The 18110-nt window shown below is 43.8% G+C and overlaps 1 protein-coding gene across 5 annotated transcripts in view; it reads left to right on the forward strand.

Moving 5' to 3' along the window:
- Positions 1-18110, forward strand: part of dpp6a (dipeptidyl-peptidase 6a) — a 546960-nt gene that overhangs the window by 227898 nt on the left and 300952 nt on the right. Inside the window, exon 1 of one of the 5 annotated variants that reach the window (XM_052016000.1) lies at positions 6997-7019. The exons of the other annotated variants lie outside the window; for them this stretch is intronic. The gene's annotated coding sequence lies outside the window, so the exon portion shown is untranslated. Of the gene's footprint in view, positions 1-6996; positions 7020-18110 lie in introns of those variants that run through there. 5 annotated transcript variants of the gene reach the window in all.

Raw genomic sequence — 18110 nt, forward strand, 5'->3', positions numbered from 1 at the left:
TAACCTCCACGCATAGCGAGTCAGTAGACAATCCCTCCACAACATCCACCTTTTTTGCAGCCGTGACACTATCTCTGATCAACAGTGCCGCTCCCCCACCTCTTTTGCCTCCCTCCCTGTCCTTCCTGAAACATCTAAAACCCGGCACTTGAATCAACCATTCCAGCCCCGGAGCCACCCAATTCTCCGTAATGGCCACCACATCATAGCTCCAAGTATCGATCCAAGCTCTAAGCTCATCCGCCTTGTTCACAATACTCCTTGCGTTAAAATAGACACATCTCAAGCCTGTCTGAGCACGTCCCTTCTCTATCACCTGCCTATGGTACTTACTCCTAGCTTCCTCTATTTGAGAGCCAAACACCTCTTCCCCAGTCTCTCCGGTACGGATCTCACCCCCCAACAATTCTAGTTTAAACTCTCCCCAGTAGCCTTAGCAAACCTCCCCGCCAGTATGTTGGTCCCTCTGGGATTCAAGTGCAACCCGTCCTCTTTGAACAGGTCATATCTGCCCCAAAAGAGGCCCCAATGATCCAGAAAACTGAATCCCTGCTCCTTACTCCAATCCCTCAACGATGCATTTAACCTCCTCCTCAGTCTGTTCCTATGCCCACTGTCGCTTAGCACAGGCAATAATCCAGAAATTACTACCTTTGAGGTCCTGCTTCTCAACTTCCTTCCTCATTCTCTATAGTCTCTTTTTCAGGACCTCATTCCTCTCCCTACCTATGTCGTTGGTACCAATATGTACCACGACCTCTCGCTGTTCTCCCTCCCCCTTCAGGATATCTTGGAAGCGATCCGAAACATCCCGGACCCTGGCACCTGGGAGGCAAACTACCTTCCGAGTTTCTTTCCTGCATCCACAGGATCGCTTGTCTGCCCACCTAACTGTAGAGTCTCCGATCACTAGTGCCCTCCTCACTCCTTCCCTACCCATCTGAGCCACAGGGCCGGGCTCTGTGCCAGAGACACTGCCACTGTTGCTTCCCCCAGGTAGGCTGTCTCCCCCAACAGTACTCAAACAGGAGTACTTATTGTCAAAGAGTACAGCCACAGGGGTACTCTCTAGTACCTGACTCTTCCCCTTCCCCTTCCCCTTCCCTCTCCTGACTGTGACCCAATTGCCTGATTCCGATGGTCCCAGTGTGACCACCTGCCTATAACTCCTCTCTATCACCTCCTCACTCTCCCTGACCAGACGCAGGTCATCGAGCTGCATCTCTAGTTCCCTAACACAGTCCCTCAGGAGCTGCAGCTCGACACACTGGGCACAGATGTAGCCCTCCCGGAGGCAGGGAGACTCCGGGAAGTCCCACATCTGACACTGAGTACAGGAAACCGCACTCATACTCCTTCCTTAACTCGTCACCTACCTTTCCTCGCCCCTTTAGCACCTAAACCCCTTGAGCCAAAGCCCAGAACACTCTGCTCCCTCTCACTCAGCTGCCCGCTGGATAGGGCGGATCACTTTTTAAACAGCCTGCGCCTTATCTGCTGATGTCACGCACCTGCGCAGTCCAGTCCCCACTATTCCTGATTAAAACTTATTTAAAAACTTATAAAACAGAATCTTACTCAACTAAACCTTACAATAAAAACTCTATACAAAACAAGGAAAACTTATCTGTCCCGAAGTCCCTACCTCTGCCAAAGCGAAACCCACAAAAAACCCACAAATAGAGAATTCTACAAACACTCAGCGGACCAGGCAGCATCTGTGGAAAGGGAAACAGTAAACATTTCAGATCTTTCTGATGAGGGGTCCTGGACCTTCAAACATTAACTGTTTCTATTTCCACAGCTCCTGCCTGACCTGCTGAGTGTTTCCAGCATTCTCTATTATTGTTGCAGTGTTGGATTTAGCTCCAGGGTTTGACAAGGGACAAGTAGATCATATTTCAGTGTGAAAGCATGTGGGGAATAGTGATCAGATCATATCAGTTAACATTTCAGGTCAAAGACCATTCTGTCAAGAGGTCTTCCAGCTGAAATGTTAATGGCATTTATGATTTGTCACTACAAAATGTATCAACGGCGCAGGCAGTAATCTTCAGCAATTGTAAAATGGTGCTGAATAAAATGTTAAAAATGTCTTCTCCTGCTGTTTCTCCCTAAACATAACATGTATTAACCCACTGAGCATTATAATGTGCTGCAGATTTACAAATATAAGTGGTGTGTTAAGTCACACATTAACTGATGACCTGACACCATGCGATCATCACTTCACTTTGTGACTATCTGGCCTCTATCGATTGAATTAATTAGCTGGTAATATGTATGCAAGTTGAATCAATGATGCTGAAACAATACTCTCCCAGAGATTCAGTTATTTGAAACTCAGTCCTGTATTAGTCAGAGTAAATGTTTATGTTGCAGCTTTCGAACTCAAGCTTCCTGGGCTATTGACAGCATTCTGCTGGAAAACCCATTCTCTGTTCTTTCTGATCACTGGGAATCCATGTACTCTAAGCCAAAGCAAGGCTTCACACTCTGCCCCCACAGTGTTACCTCCTCAGTGTTCCACCTCTTCTTCATCCAGGTTGGCTATATCATGTGCAAACATCCACCCAATGTATCTGCTTTGCACCCTGTTCTATTTCGCCACCACTTCTCTTATCACTGCTCTGACCTTCCTGTCTCCAACGTGCCTGCCTTTCAGTCAATCTGAGACGAGACACAGATTCATTGGACTGAACATAGGCAAGACTGGCATTACTGCCTGCAACCTCCATCACCGATATGCCTTCTTGCCATTGATCGCATTTCCATTGCACTCAGGTTGAAACATTGGTAAGTTATTTCTTGAAACATGAAAAAATAGCAGTCAAGGGAAGGAAGTCAGCCCTTCAGCCCATTGGACTCTGCTGTTCACTATGATCACAGCTGATCATCCAAATTCAGTACACTGTTCCTGCTTTCCCCTCATATCCCTTGATCCCTTTCCCACTAGAACTATATCTAACTCCTTCTTGAATAATTTAATGATTTGGCCTCATCTGCCTTACAGTCATAGAGTAATACAGCATGGAAACAGGCCCTTCAGCCCAACTGGTCCATGCCGACCACAGCATCCTCCCTGCTCGTCCCTTCTGTGGTAGATAATTCCACAGCTTCACCGCGTTCTGGGAGAAGAAATTTCTCCTCACCTCAGCCCTAAATGGCCTACCCTGTATCCTTCAGCCGTGATCCCTACTTGAACTTCCCCACCATCAGGAACATCTCTCTTGCATCTAGTCTATCCAGTCCTGTCAGGATTATATACATTTCAATGAGGTCCCCTCTCGTTCTTCCAAACTTGCATTCTTCCGGTGATTTTAAGCCCAATCATCCTAATCTCTCTTTTCATACATCATCCTGCATCCCAGGATGAATCCTTCACCACACTCCCTCCATAGTAAGGTCATCCTTCCTCTGATAAGAAGACCAAAAGTGAACACAGTGCTCAAGGTGTGGTCTTACCAAGGTTCTGTACAATTGCAGTAAGGTTTCCCTGCTCCGATACTCAATACCACTCACTGTGAAGGCCAGATACCATTTTCCCTCATAACTGCCTGCTGCACCTGCAGCTTTCTTTCAGCACCCAAGGATACTCAGGTCTCATTGTATGTCCCCCTTTCCCAATTACTCACTGTTCAGACAATAATCTGTCTTCCTGTTTTACCACCAAAGTGGAGAACTCAACTGCACCTACCATATATTTACCCACTCCCCCAACCTGCCCAAACCACACTGAAGCCTCTCTGCAACCTCCACACAACCCACACTCCCACCCAGCTTTGTGTCATCTGGAGACTTGGAGATATTACACTTAATTCCCTCATCTAAACCTTTAATTTGTGTTGTGAATCACTGAGGTCTCAGCACTGAACCCTGTGGTACTCAACTTTACTGTCTGACACTTGGAAAAAGACTGTTTATTCCCACTCTTTGCTTCCCATCTGCCAGCTAACTCTCCATCCAGGATAGTACACTACCTCCAATCCCTTGCGCTTTAATTTTGGAAACTAATCTCTTATGTAGGACCTTGTTGAAGGCCTTCTGGAAGTTCAAATACACCACATCTACTAGTTGCCCACATCTATTCTACTAGTTACATTTTCCATAGAACCATAGAACAATACAGCACAGTACAAGCCCTTTGGCTCACCATGTTGTGCCAACCTTTAAACCACACCTAAGACTAACTAACCCCTTCTTCCCACATATCCCTCTATTTTAAATTCCTCCATATGCTTATCTAACAACTCTTGAACTTGACCAACGTATCAGCCTCCACCACCGCCCCAGGCAATGCATTCCATGCACCAATCACTGGGTGAAAAACCTCCCTCTGATATCTCCCTTGATCTTCCCACCCATTACCTTAAAGCCGTGCCCTTTTGTATTGAGGACTGGTGCCCTGCGAAAGAGGCGCTGGCTGTCCACTCTATCTATTCCTCTTAATATTTTGTATACCTCTGTCATGTATCCCCTCATCCTCCTTCTCTCCAATGAGAACAGCCCTAGCTCCTTTAGTCTCTCCTCATAATCCATACTCTCCAATCCAGGCAGCATCCTGGTAAATCTCCTCTGCACCCTTTCCAACGCTTCCACATCCTTCCTATAATAAGGCGACCAGGATTGGACACAGTTCATTGGACAAGCTCTCTCATCCGCCTTGTTCACTATACTCCTTTCGTTAAAATAGACACATCTCAAACTGTCTGTCTGAGCACATCCCTTCTCTATCACCTGCCTATCCTTCCCCTCATACCGACTACAAGCTTTCTCTATTTGAGAGCCAAATATCTCTTCCCCAGTCTCTCCAGTTTGGATCCCACCCCCAAACAATTCTAGTTTAAACTCTCCCCAGTCGCCTTAGCAAACCTCCCCACCAGGATATTGGTCCCCCTGGGATTCAAGTGTAACTCGTCCTTTTTGTACAGGTCATACCTGCCCCAAAAGAGGCCCCAATGATCCAGAAATCTGAATCCCTGCACCTCACTCCAATCCCTCAGCCATGCATTTAACCTCCATCTCATTCTATTCCTATACTCACTGTCGCGTAGCACGGGCAGTAATCCTGAAATTACTACCTTTGCGGTCCTGCTTTTCAACTTCCTTCCTAACTCCCTATAGTCTTTTTTCAGGACCGGGTCCAGTTCCCTCAATTTTCTGATCTATCCACTGTTTTCTCATATCTTCTCAAGGGTAGAAGCATCTCCCTTTTACCCAATCTTTTGTCTCTTTGGCTGATTTATACCCTCCTCCTTGGCCTTTTTAACCATCCTGATGAGAGAATTTGCCACAGGAAGGTTGCTGCACAATATACATTGCTGTTGATGCAATGCTGTGACTTACTGGGGATTCTTTCATGACATCTCCCTCTCCTGAAATCCTTGAGGATGGAAGAGACAAGGTTTGGTAAAGACGTCATTCCCTACAAGTTCCGTCTATATCACACACCCTTTTGACTTGAACATTCATCACTATTCCTTCCTTCTTAGCAGATAAATCTCCTGAATTCACTGCCAAGTACAAGCAGAATGCGCCACCATGCGGCAATGGAGTACGGCAACCTCTTTATAGCCATTCTGGTGTTTCAAGATGACACAGAAGTGTGACCATGTGGTATACAATGTCAATGCCAGTAAAAACTCTTAATTTACAACCATATGCTTACACATTTACAGTGAAAATGATTTGCCTTTGGGAACTGAAGCCTTAACACAAAATCTGCTCTTGTCAAGTATCCAATCAAACCAAATAAATGTGAAGGATAACCTGTTCTTCCTGAATACTAATGATTGCATAGTGGCGTGCTATTAATTCTTAACAAATCTATCACCTAACATCGCTGTGACTATGTTCTCAGATGTCAAGTTTTCTTCCTCGGATAGAATAAATATAATTAAATATTTTAAGATCCAAACAAAAAGTACTGGAAACACTGAGCAGGTTAGGCAGCATCTGTGGAAAGGGAAACCAAGCTTAATGTTTCAGGTAGAGACCTTTGTCAAACCAAGGATAAAGAGATAAAAGTAATTTTTAAGTTGCAGAGAAAATTGTGGGAGGAATGGATAGGATAAAGGGTATATATCAGATAGGGTTAGATCAGATCAAAAGGATGAAATGAGGCATTTAAAGGCTGACTATGTTTCTTTGTCTGTGCCTGTGGGACATCCCAGCAAGTCAGGCTGTACTACTGGAGAGAGAAAAGCTAATGGATTCATAAGATTATGAGACGTGTAGATTGAGTAGACAGCTAGTATGTTGAAATGTCTTGTACTGGAGGGCATGCATTTAAGGTAAGAAGGGGTAAGTTCAAAGGAGATGTGCGGGGCAACCTTTTTACACAGAGAGTAGTGGGTGCCTGGAATGCGCTACCAAGGGTGGTAGTGGAGGCAAATATGATTGAGTTGTTTAAGAGGCTCTAAGATAGGCACATGAATATGCAGAAGATGAAGGCATCTGGACATTGTGCCGGCAGAAGGGATTAGTTTAGTTGGGCGTTTAATTACGTTTAATTAGTTTGGCATAATGTCATGGACCTGAGGACCTGTTCCTGTGCTGTACTGTTCTCCGTTGTATGTTCTATGTCGGATGACTTACAGCAGAAATGGCCAGTTCTGATACAGACAGAAAGAAAGAGAAAGTTATATAAAATTGGAGAATTCGATATTGAGTCTGAAAGGCTGTCACGTGCCTGGACGGAAGATGAGGTGCGGTTCCTTGGCCTTTCACTGGATCTCAGTTGTAACAGTGCAGGAGGCCACAGAGAGGTAGGTCAGAGTGAGAGTGGGATGGAAAATTAAAATGTCGGGTAACAGGAAGCTCAGGGTCAGACTGAGCACAGGTGCTCCACACAGCAATCACCACTTTGAGTGAGGATGAAGTTCCTAAATCAATGATAGTATCCTTTCTTTTCATTCTAATAGGAACCAATGAATTTCTCTTCACTGGACCTTATTTATAAAGGAATTGGAACACTTACATTGAAGCTGACACTAATATAGCCTCAGCACCCTGAAGAGGTAAATAACAACCAACGAAAGGATCTTTAAAGTTGTTGCAGTATGAGACATGTGACACACAGTAAGCCTCACATAAAGGAATGACCAGATCATTTGTTTAAAGGAACAACACATGCTCCAGGTTCCAGTGTCTGCAGGATCTCTTGTGTCTTCATTTGTTTAAAGAGCAGCTGCTTGACACAGGAAAGTCTGCAGCTTGTCTTCAGATATAGAACATAGAACATAGAACATTATAGCGCAGTACAGGCCCTTCAGCCCATGATATATTATCACCACACTTTTCCAGATTGAACTCCATCTGCCACTTCTCAGCCTAGGTCTGCATTCTATCCTGTTGCAATCTACAGCAACCTTCTACACTATCCACAGCACCACCAAACTTTGTATCATCAGCAAACTTACTAACCCACCCTTCCACATCCTCATCCAAGTCATTTATAAAAATCACAAAGAGCAGCAGTCCCATAACAGATCCCTGCAGACAGAACAGATATGTGCATGGAATTTTTGATATCTAACTGAGATAGTCACCCCGTCTAAAATACATCTAAAAGCACATACCACCAGGCTAAAGGACAGCTTCTATCCCACTGTGATAAGACTATTGATCGGTTCCCTTACATGATGAGATGGACTCTGACCTCACAACCTAACTTGTTGTGACATTGCACCTTATTGTCTATCTGCAATACACTTCCTCTGTAGCTGTGACACTTTACTCTGTACTGTTATTGTTTTTACCTGTACTACCTCAATGCACTCTGTACTAACTCAGTGTCACTGCACTGTGTAATGAATTGACCTGAACGATCAGTATGCAAGGCAAGTTTTTCACTGCAACCTTGGTACAAGTAACAATAATAAACCAATACCAATACCAGTACAACACTTCTGACATTGGCTTAGGGTAGGATTGGTGTAAGAATGGGTGCTTGATATTTGGCATGGAATCAATGGGCTCCATGACTCTATGACAGTGTGGAAGGTCTCATTACTGAAAGCGGATCATGAGGCTTGAATATTGTGCTTGAATCCATAGAGAGGGACTTGAACACATGAACCTCTGACACAAATGTGAGAGCATCACCCTGGTACCTAACATTTGGAATGATGTAGACTATAGTCTACATTAACCTTGACTGATTTTCTTGTCACGAGTGTATTGAATCTTTGCAGCATTTTCTGTTTTACTTTAGACAACAGTAATACTCCAATGATAAGGAAATACTGTTTGAAGTGCATGCAGCTCCCTTTGAGTTCACTTGTTATGCACAGTGTTTAATTATATTTTCAAAAGTTTACATTGTTCATATTTGATGAAACCAATTTGTTTACACAGTGCTTGAGGGTACATTAATACTTTGAGGATTCTCACGCATGGCTGGGTTGTTTAGAGAGAACAGCTTAGCTGTTTAAGGATTAAATTAATTGGTTTTAAGGAGAATAACCCTTTAATTTGTCAAGCAAAGCTGTCACACCAACCAGAGTCCCTGGCGTATTGAACGCACAGGAATTTAACAAGGTCAAACGAAACAAGGAACATCATTCCACGCTAAATGGCAGCATTGTGGAAATTAGAGCATCGAAGGAGACTTCAGGTCCTGTGCTGGCTCTTCTTCAAGTGCCTGTCTCTCGCCTGGTCCTGAGTAACCACAAAGAGATGTGCAAATGCATTCAAGATGAAAAAAAATCATTCAAAAAAAAGATGAACTTTCCTAGAAGCCCTAGATAAAAGGAAATTATCAGGCCGATTCAATCTGGGGCCATTTCCGCAGTGCTTGTTCGTGTTTACCTGGGTGGGAGTCACAGAGCTGGACTTGCAAACCCTCCCCCTGAAAGTTAGGTGGTAATGCGGAGTGAGGCTTCAGTGACAACATGGCTCCACTCCCAGAACGCTGAGAGCCTTTGACAGGACGCAAGTCTGGAGAGGGAACATCATTTAGAACAACTTTAATAGGCTTTAAATCTGTCTGAACATCTGAGTTGGGGAGGGAGGAGGGGCAGGTGTAGTGTGCCACCTCCCTAACATGACGCTATTGTCTTCAGCTGCCCCCCCCACCCTGGCCCTGCCCATTGCTGAGGGAACGCCCCTCAGTAACAGCACACAGTGTGTGAGAAGGGTTGAGTGTCGGTGGTGGTGCAGGGAAATTGGAAGGGATAAGAGATAAGATCTTTATCAGTCACTTGCACATCGAAACACACAGTGAAATACATCTTTTGCGTAGAGTGTTCTGAGGGCAGCCCACAGGTGTCGCCACGCTTCCTGCGCCAACATAGCATGCTCACAACTTCCTAACCCATATGTCTTTGGAACGTGGGAGGAAACCAGAGCACCGGGAGGAAACCCACGCAGACACGGTGAGAACATGCAAACTCCTTACAGACAGTGGCTGGAATTGAACCCAGATCACTGGTGCTGTAATATCATTACGCTAACCACTACACTAAACGGAGTCAGAATCTCATGATTTAGAACATAAAACATAGAACACTACAGCACAGTACAGGCCCTTCGACCCACTATGTTGTGCCGACATTTTATCCTGCTCTAAGATCTATCTAACCTTCCCTCCCACATAGCCCCCCATTTTCCAATGATTCATGTGGCTATCTAAGAGTCTCTTAAATGTCCCTAAATTATCTGCCCCCACAACCTCTGCTGGCAGTGCGTTCCACGCACCCACCATTCTCTGTGTAAAAATCCTACCCCTGACATCCCCGTTATACCTTCCTCCAATCACCTTAAAATTATGCCCCCACGTGTTAACCATTTTCACCCTGGGAAAATGTCTCCAACTGTCCAATCGAACTATGCCTCTTATAATCTTGTACACCTCTGTCCAGTCACCTCTCATCCTCCTTCTCTCCAAAGAGAAAAGACTTAACTCACTCAACCTATCCTCATAAGACATGCTCTCCAATCCAGGCAACATCCTGGTAAATCTCCTCTGCACCCTCTCTAAAGCTTCCACATCACTTCCTATAACGAGGCGACCAGAACTGAACACAATACTCCAAGTGTGGTCCAACCAGAGTTCTAGAGAGCTGCAACATCACCTCACGGCTCTTGAACTTAATGCCCCAACTAATGAAGGCCAGCACACCATACGCCTTCTTAACAACCTTGTTGACTTGCGCAGCAACCTTGGGGGATCCATGGATGTGGACCCCAAAATCCCTCTGTTCCTCCACACTGCTAAGAGTCCTGCCATTAACCTTGTAATCTGCCTTCAAATTCGATCTCCCGAAGTGTATCACTTCACACTTATCCGGGTTGAACTCCATCTGTCACTTCTCAGCACAGGTCTACATCCTATCAATGTCCTGTTGTAATCCACAGCAGCCTTCTACACTATCCCAACACCACCAACCTTCGTGTCATCAGCAAACTTACCAACCCACCCTTTCACATCCTCATCCAAGTCATTTATAAAAATCACAAAGAGCAGGGGTCCCAGAACAAATCTCTGTGGAAGACCACTGGTCACCGACCTCCAGGCAGAATATGCTCCATCTACCACCACCCTCTGCCTTTTATGAGCAGGTCAGTTCTGAATCCACACAGCCAAGTTTCCCTGGATCCCATTCCTCTGGACTTTCTGAATGAGCCTTCCATGAGGAATCTTATCAAATGCCTTAATAAAATCCATGTGCATCTCATCCATTGCTCTACCTTCATCAATGTGCTTTGTCACATCCTCAAAGAATTCAATCTGGCCCATGGGGCACGACCTGCCCCTCACAAAGCCATGCTGACTTGTCCCTAATCAGCCTCTGCTTCTCCAAATGCCTATAAATCCTGTCTCTCAGGATCTTTTCCAGTAATTTGCCCACCACTGAAGTAAGACTCACTGGTCTGTAATTCCCAGGGTTATCCCTACTCCCTTTCTTAAACAAACGAACAACATTTGCCACTCTCCAATCATCTGGCACTACTCCTGTGGCCAGTAATGACGCAAAGATCATCAGCAAAGGCACAATAATCTCTTCCCTCACTTCCCATAATAACCTTGGATACATCCCGTCGGGCCCTGGTGACTTTTCAAAAGTTCCAGCACATCCTCTCTCCTCACGTCAACATGCCCCAGTGTATAAGCCTGTCATACGCCATCCTCACACACATCAAGGTCTCTCTCTCTAGTGAATACTGAAGCAAAATATTCATTAAGGACCTCCCCTACCTCTTCCGACTCCAGGCACATGTTTCCTCTTTTATCCCTGATCAGTCCTACCCTCACTCTAGACATCCTCCTGCTCTTCACATACGTGTGGAATGCCTTGGGGTTTTCCTTAATCCTGCATGCCAAGGCCTTCTCATGCCCCCTTCTAGCTCTCCTAAGTCTGTTCTTAAGCTTCCTCCTGGCTGCCTTGTAACTCTCCAGAGCCCTGTCTGATCCATGCTTTCTAAACTTCTTTCTTCCTCTTGACAAGATATTCTACATCTCTTGTCAACCACGGTTCCTTCACTCCACCATCCTTACCCTGCCTCAATGGGACAAACCTATCCAGAGCCCCATGCAAGTACTCCCTAAACAACATCCACATTCCCACTGTGCACTTCCCCAAGAATATCTGTTCCCAGTTTACGGTCCCAAGTTCCTGCCTGATAGCATCACATTTACAGGAGGTAAATTGGTAATTTGGTTTATTATTGTCGCATCTACTGAGGTACAGTGAAAAAACTTTGTTTTGCATGTCATCCTCACGGATCATTTCATCACATTAGTGCATTGAGGCAGTACAAGGGAAAACAATAACAGAATGTAGAATACGGTGTTACAGTTACAGAGAAAGTGCAGTGCAGGCAGACAATAAAGTGCAAGGCCATGACGAGGGAGATTGTGAGGTCAAGAGTCCATCTTATCGTACAAGGGGACTGTTCAATAGTCTTATAACAGTGGTACAGAAGTTGTTTTAAGCCTATTGCATGGTTCCCTTGTTGGGAATGAAGGTTTAGAGTGGTTGATGGGGTGCCAATTAAGCGGGCTGCTTTGTTCTGTGTGGTATCGAGCTCTGTCCAACAAGTTGATAAAGAAGGAGAAAATAGAATTAGAAAGTAAACTAGCGAGAACCACCAAAACAAACAGCAAGTACACAAAGATGAAAAGACTCGTGCAAGCAAATGTGGGGGCCGTACAGAGGCAGGAGAATTTATATCACGGAAAAACAAAATGGCAAAGCAATTCCATATATACTTTGTGTCTGAAAGCACAAAATATCTCCCAAAAATACTGCAGAATGAAATATTCAATACAAATGAGAAAAGAAATTAGAAATAGATATAATATTAGTAAAGGAATAGTGCTGGAGAAGTTAATGAGCCTGAAAGCTGATATATCCCAAGGACTTGATGGTTTACGTGCCAGAACTTGAAGAGGTGATCACAGAAATAGTGCCTGCTAAAGTTATCATCTTCCAGGTTCAACCGAAGCTGGAATGAATCCTGAAGATTGGAGGGTAGTGATCCCACTATTTATGAAAGGAGGGAGAAAGAAAACAGGGAACTTCCTACCTGGCATTAGTAGTTTGGAAAATGCTGGAATTTATAATAGATCTTTTGTAATAGATGTGTTATAATAGATTTTCTATGCTCTGTGTAATTTAATAAGACACAAGAGATCCTGCAGATGCTGGAATCTGGAGCAACGCACACAAAATGCTGGAGGACAGAATTGACCTGGATGTTTGAAGGGGAAGTCATGCTTGACTAATCTATTGACATTATTTGAGGATGTGCTTTGTGGAATTGATAAGGGCAAACTTGTGGATGTGGCTTATTTGAAGTTTCAGAAGCATTCAATAAGGTGCCACACAGGAGGCTGGTGAACAAGGTTGGCAGACATGGAATTGGCGGTAATTCAGTAGCATGGACTGAGAGTTAGTTCAGAGACAAAGAATTCGAGTAAGTGGATCCTTCCCAGGTTGGTAGGCTGTGACTACTGGAGTACTGCAGGGATACTTGGGCCCCAACTCTTCATAATCTATATTGACTATATTTGGCGAAGAGAGCCAGATATCATTGATGTCAGGAAAGATGGCTGCACAGTGGCACAGCTAGTGTGCCCACTGCATCACAGCTCCAATGATCCAGGTTCAATCCCAACCTCTGGGGGTGTCTGTGTGGAGTTATCACGCTCTCCCTGTGACGTTCTCCCTGTCTGTTTCCTCCAGGTGCTTCGGTTTCCTCCAACGTCCCAAAGATGCCTGAATTGGAGAGCGTGTCTTATGAGGATAGGTTGAGTGAGCAAGGGCTTTTCTCTTTGGAGAGGAGGATGAGAGGTGACTTGATAGAGGTGTACAAGATGATAAAAGAGGCATAGATCGAGTGGACAGTCAGAGACTTTTTCCCAGATCAAAAATGGCTAGCACGAGGGGGCATAATTTTAAGGTGATTGGAGGAAGATGTAAGGGGGATGTCAGGGGTAAATTTTTTACACAAAGAGTGATGGATGTGTGGAACGCACTGCCGGCAGAGGTTGTGGGAGCAGATACATTAGGGACACTTAAGAGATTCTTAAATAGCCACATGAATGATAGAGAAATTGGGGGCTAAAGTTGGAGGGATGGGTTAGATAGATCTTAGAGCAGGAATAAAATATTCGCACAATATTGTGGGCCAAAGAGCCTGTACTGTGCTGTAATGTTCTATGTTCTATGTTTGGGTCAGCAGGTTAATTGGGTTCTGTAAGTTGCCCCAGGTGTGTAGGTGAGTGCAAGAATCTTGGGGGTGGGGAGGGTTTGATGGGAATGTGGGGAAAATAACATTTGATTTGTGATGGACAGCATGGCCTCAGTGGGCCAGTGGGCCTGGTTCCTTGGTGTATGACTCTATCACTCTATGTGAGCATTCGTGCAAAGAGGCTTCAGGGGGGATATAGACAAGCTGAGTGTGTGGGCAGTGATGTGGCAGATGGAGTACAGTGTGGAAACTGGTGAAGTTATCCAATTCAATCAGCAAAACAGAAATGCTGAGTATGTTTAATTGGTGAGATATTGGGAAGTTTTGATGTTATAAGGGTTCTGGGTGCCCTTGTCCATAAAACATGAAAGCTAATGCCGGCCGTCCCCAGGTAATGAATGGGTTTCATTTTTATAAATGTCTTTAAGTTGATTTTGTCCATAAGTCAGAAAATACACAAAACTCACTTGATATGGTAACCATACCTCCATGGTATTGTAATGAATACAATTCACACACACGGTAGTGTAGTGGTTAGCGTAACGCTTTACAGTGCCAGCGACCCGGGTTTAATTCCGGCCACTATCTGCAAGGAGTTTGTACTTTCTCCCCGTGACTGCGTGGGTTTCCTCCGGGTGCTCCAGTTTCCTCCCACATTCCAAAGACATATGGGTTAGGAAGTTGTGGGCATGCTATGTTGGCACCAGAAGCGAGGCAACACTTGCGGGCTGCCCCCAGAACACTACACACAAAAGATGCATTTCTCTGTGTGTTTCGATTTACATGTGACTAATAAAGAAATCTTATCTTGGGTGTCCTTACCCAAGGATATTCTTGTCGTAGAGGGAGTTCATCGAAGATTTACTGGACTGGGTCCTGGTATTTATGGAGAGATTGAGCAGATGAGGCATCTACTCTCCAGAGTTTAGGAGACTGAGAGGTGATCTCACTGAAACATACTAACTTCTTTGAGGGCTCAGTGGAGTGGTGAAAATCAAAAAGAAAACCTGCAGATGCTGGAAATCTGCAACAAAAACAGAAAAGCAAGGGAAAACTCAGCAGGGCAGGCGGCATCTGTGGAAGGAGAAACCACCAATGTTCAGGGTCTGCAAGCCTGAGTCAGAATATTTGGACTATTGTTTCAAGTTTCCAAGATTGAACCGAGATTGGAACAAGACTGTTCCAAGATTCCTGGTGCTGAGGAATTTAGCGCCAGGGGTCAGAGTCCCGGAATAAGGTTTAGGCCATTTCAGACCAGAAGGTCTGGCACATGTTTGGAATTCTCTGCCCTGCAGGACTGTGCAAGTTCAGACGTTGAGTTAACTCAAAACAGAGACTGATAGATCTCAGGGTATTAGAGAAATGGAAGGATATGAGGATAGGGGAAGAAAATGATGTGGAAGACCAGCCATGATCTTGTTGGATGACAGAGCAGCCTCAAGGGGTCAAATGACCTACTCTTGTGCCTACTTCTTATGTTATTTTCTTTTATTACTCTCCCTTAATCTCATTGTTTTTGCTAGTCTCTTGCCTTCTGTGCTTGATTTGACATTGAATTCCTTCCTGTTCGTGACATTTCCTGGTTCTGTCACTGCACAGCTCATGAGTCTGATTGGTGAAGGAGGCTCCCGGCTACTTTACTGACCTCACAGGTCCTGGAGGTCCTGAAGAAAGAGGCAAGTTTCTTTTTGGATAGTGAGCCAACAGAATATTCCAAAAGTCCTTGGAAAAAATAAATGCATGAGCGAGAGAAAGACCAATGAGTAGCAAATGGTCTTCAATTTGAAGCAATAACCCTGCTTTTCTTTTACAGATGCTGCCTAAACTGCTCAGTCTTTCCAATATTTTCTGTTTCTTATGAATGGTTTGCCTTGTTCATTTTGTACCGACCTTAAAATCTGGCTCATTAAATTTTGCACTGCCTTATAAATTGTTTATTATTTAAATATCCAAAATGGGTTTTAAAAATCACAAAAGCACATCTTTTCAGCCCGTTGATACCCTTTTAAAGACAACCATGTAATATAATGTGAAAACTAATTCATGAATGAGATCTGAATTATGGGTGAGATTTAAATTCAGGGAAGGGAGAATCAGGTGAGGTGTAAAAGCCTGGACGATTCAATAATGTTCATTTTTGAAATACCGTTCCCAAGTTAAAATGAGCCCCAGTAAATGTCTGGATGTAAAGTTTGGCAACTGAATTTTCAGCCTTTTAAGCCAAAACATTAGCATTTTAGACCACAGTTTGTTAACACCCTCACCACCTGTGCAATCTGGATCACATCACCTTTAAAGCACCAACTCTACTGGCTTAGAATTGGCTATTTTTCTGATATGAATTTTAATCCATGTCCTGTTTGACCAGCAAGTTTATCAAGATAGGCTTGAAGGCAGTGATCTGTACACTTCACTGTAAATCTGGAGCATGGTGAAGTGAGTGCCATATTTCAGCATTTGACAGTTTCATTTGAGACCTTAATTGTAATTAACAAGTCAAAACCCTTCCAATACGTTACACCCACAACATTGTTAAATGCAGGGCATTCTGGCTGAGTTGCTAGTAAGAAATGGGTAACTCAGTGAATTAAATTGTCAGTGTTAATGAAATTTTAATTCCCTGATCTTAATTCCCAGTCTTAATAACTCATCAGTTGGAATATTATGCACTATTTTTCCCCTTTGAAATTACCTTGTTGCATTGCATAGCTGTTGTAGCATGTTTATACTAAAGGCTGTTTGTTGTATTGAGCCATGAACAGCAAGTTCAGATGTTATCTGAACTGGGACCTTTTCCAGATTTTCTATTTTTTTTATTTCCCAGCATTTGCAAGGTTTTGTGTTTGCAGTGTATCAGTCCTGGTCTTGTATTGACACAACATTCAGATCTTAATTACGCTCTGTCTGGTAAATGACATAATAAAGCGGTCTTGCAGCATTTATACAATAATTGCATTATTTATATTGTAGGCTGAGTTTTATACAGTATGCTGGGTTTTCACTCTGAGAGGTATTTGAGGTGCTGCATATGAGACAAAGAAGTTCTTGGTGATTGCACTCTAGTCTCTGAATTCAGACATTCAAGTGTGTGAAGTGAACTTCAATGCAGTCCTTGGAGAACCACCAGTGTCAGAAGTGTCATGTTGTGGATAAGGTGATAAACAACTTCGATATCCTATGGCAGTAGTCCAAAGAAGAGCTGGAGAATCGTCCCAGTGGTATTGGTATTGGTTTATTATTGTCACTTGTACCGAGGTACAGTGAAAAACTTGTCTTGCATTCCGATCGTACAGGTCAATTCATTATACAGGGCAATTCATTATACAGGGCACTGGGTAGTACAGAGTGCATTGAGGTAGTGCAGGTAAAACCAATAACAGAATACAGAGTAAAGTGTCACAGCTACAGAGGAAGTGCAGTGCAGGTAGACAATAAGGTGCAAGGTCACAACAAGGTAGATTGTGAGGTCAAGAGTCCATCTCATCGTATAAGGGTACCATTCAATAGTCTTATCACAGTGGGATAGAAGCTTTGAGCCTGGTGGTATGTGCCCTCAGGCTCCTGTACCTTGCAGCCATCCTTCGGTGTTCAACCACCATCACTGAGCAGATCTGCTAGTCATTAACGCCATCGTCATTTATGAGGGCTTGCTTTACATAAACTGTCGTGTAACCTTGCAACAGTGACCAAACTTCCAAAGTGCTTTCATGACGTGGAATGCTTTGCAATGTCTTGAGGCAGCAAAAGGCTCCAGGTAATTATGAATTATTTCTTGCCACATCTGGGCTTTTGAATTTGTTTTGAATTAAAGCAGTATTGGAGATGAAGAGTTCTTTGTTTACTTTAGGTAACAAAGTCATAAACAGAGCAACAATCTGCTGGAGGAACTCAGCGGGTCGAACAGTATCAGTGGGGGGAAAAGAATTGTCAATGTTTCAGATCGAAACCCTGCATCAGGACTGTGTTATAAGTCATGTCATGGATGTATTCTTCGCATTAATGATTAGATTAAAACATCGAAGAAAGGTTTTTCTTCCAAAACATATTCAGACCAACCAATTACTTGCTGTCCAATTTTATCATAATGTATGTCTGCTCTCTCTCTCTCTCTCTCTCTCTCTCTCTCTCTCTCTCTCACACACACTGCCTTCTGATACCTTCCATCTTGCCTTGATATACAGAGCAATTCATTTGTATCAGTGTTTACTGCAAAAGGACAACATTATTGTGGGCATCCCATAGAAAGACAGAGTCAATGAGTGAGATCATAACACATTCAAAATTAGTGCAGGAGAAATAACAGGAATGAAGTGTCTCTGAAAGTTTTCTCTAAACACGGAGGCTAAGGGGAAACTGGAGAGATGTTTATAGAATTAGAACGAGTAGACAGAGTCTTTTTCTGAGGGTAGAAA

This window comes from Pristis pectinata, chromosome 5, assembly GCF_009764475.1.
Source record: "Pristis pectinata isolate sPriPec2 chromosome 5, sPriPec2.1.pri, whole genome shotgun sequence".
Lineage (NCBI taxonomy): Eukaryota > Metazoa > Chordata > Chondrichthyes > Rhinopristiformes > Pristidae > Pristis > Pristis pectinata.